Below are 2,228 nucleotides of genomic sequence, written 5' to 3'. Positions count from 1 at the left end.
TCCACTCACCTCAGCCTCTCAAAGGTGCGGGATTACAGGCTGAGCCACTGAGCCCGGCATTAACCATTTCTATAGCCTGTAAATATCAGTTGTTCACCTAAGGTAGAACCTTAAAGTTAAATATATGGGTATTTTGCCAGTAACGCAGAAGGTGCAGCTGCTTTTATTTAATAATTAGCCTGGTTGGGCGCAGTGACTCGCACCTGTAATCCCAGCACTTGGGGAAGCGGAGGTGAGAGGATTGACTGAGACTATGGGTTTGAGACCCGCCTGGGCAACTTGGCCAGACCTCATCAATAAATAAAAAAATTAGCCAGGCCTGGTGGCACGCAGTGGTGTACACCTGTAGCTCCAGCTACTTGGAAAGGCTAAGGTTGAAGGATCGCCTGAGCCCAGCAGATCGAGGCTGCGGCAGCTGAGAGCGTGCCACTGCTGCACTCCAGCCTAGGAGACAGAGTAAGATTCTGACTCAAAAAAAAAAGAAAAAATTAGCCTGCCTTATCGAAGTGTTACCCAAACAAAGATCATTTTGTTTTTAGGCTGAGTTTATAGTTTTATGACCTTAAAACATCTAGCAGTGACCAGGCAAAAATGTATGCTGACAATTTAAAAGAAGTTTCTATTTTATGTTAGCAAGAATTTTATTGTATATTTATTTTATTATTTTTTTAATTTATTTATTTTAGTTGGAGTCTCACTCTGTTGCCCAGGCTGGAGTGCAGTGGCATGCTCACAGCCATCCTGGTGTCGACCTGCTGGGCTCCTTCCATCTCAGCCTTCCAAGTAGCAATAATTTTAAAAACAGCTTACATATTAAAGATTTACTTAAATCATGTTAACTAAAAGGCGTTTGGGTTAATTACTGTATCTTTTATATGTGTGTTTATTTATCGCAGCCAATCTGAATAGAATTCATTAAGGGATTCTGGATTATGCCAGATATTACCACGTAGTCACACATATTACATAATACATGTAACTATGCATAAACACACTGAAATGCATATGCACACACACAAAGATCTTACAATTTTCATTTAAACATTTTAGTCATGAGATAGTAATAATACAAGCTTACTGGTTTATAAAAGGCAGTTGGATCCAAATACTATTTCTGACAATATGGAACCGGTTCACAGGGCTAAACTTTATTTGCCCCAATAAATAATCTAATGAGGCTGGGCATGGTGGCTCAAGCCTGTAATCTCAGCATTTTGGGAGGCCAAGGTGAGGGGGTTGCCTGAGCCCGCAGATTCGAGAACAGCCTGGAAAACTTGATGAGACCTCCTCTCTACAATTAAAAAAAAAAAAAATTCAGCTAGACATGGTAGCACGCACCTGTAATTCTGACTGCTTGGAAGGCTGAAGTGGAAGGATCTCCTGATCCCAGCAGGTCAACACTGGGATGGCCGTGAGCGTGCCATTGCACTTTAGCCTGGGTGACAGAGAGACTCCAACTCAAAAATAATAATAGGCCGGGCTCGGTGGCTCAGCCTGTAATCCCAGCACTTTGGGAGGCCAAGGCGAGTGGATTGCCTGAACCTGCAGTTCGAGACCCACCTTGACAACTTGGCGAGACCTCACCTCTACAATAAATCAAAAATTAGCCAGGTGTGGTAGCACGCGCCTGTAGTTCCAGCTACTTGGAAGGCTGAGGCGGAAGGATCGCCGGAGCCCAGCAGGTCGAGGCTGCAGTGGCCGGAAGCAGCCATTGCACTCCAGTCTGGGCAACAGAGTGAGATGCCAACTAAAAATAATAATAATAATAATAATAATAATAATAATAATAATGAAGGTTGTGGATGAAAATTTGGGGTAAAATAGTTTGATTTAAAAAAAAAAAAACTTTCATCCTTTTCCCCGTTTTTTCAGTTTCAAATTTTCAATGTTTACATTTTAGCTAGGACTGGCTTTGAATAAGAAAAACGCAATCTCCAAGTGACCTTAAATTTGTAACAAATCTATCTGGTTTACTTGAATAGTCAGTATGGGCGGGGAAGCATTTTAGCGGGGTTTTTTTTTCCAGCTTTTTCTGCCTGTGTGGCATAGTAAGCAATTTCTACACTGTAAAAGAGAAACCTGACATTATTGCTTTGAGCTCAAGATTTTGACCTGTTTGGTCTGAGCCTAACTTTCATAAACATTTATCTAGTTCTTTTCTTTCTTTTTTTTTTCCTTGAGTTGAAGTCTTACTCTGTCGCCCAGACTGGAGTGCAGTGGCCACTCCC

The sequence above is a fragment of the Carlito syrichta genome, unplaced genomic scaffold, assembly GCF_000164805.1.
Source record: "Carlito syrichta isolate Samal-C Ts95f unplaced genomic scaffold, Tarsius_syrichta-2.0.1 Scaffold303364, whole genome shotgun sequence".
NCBI classification, from domain to species: Eukaryota; Metazoa; Chordata; class Mammalia; order Primates; family Tarsiidae; genus Carlito; species Carlito syrichta.
The sequence above is the reverse complement of the archived record's forward strand: the minus strand, read 5'-3'. Positions refer to the sequence as shown.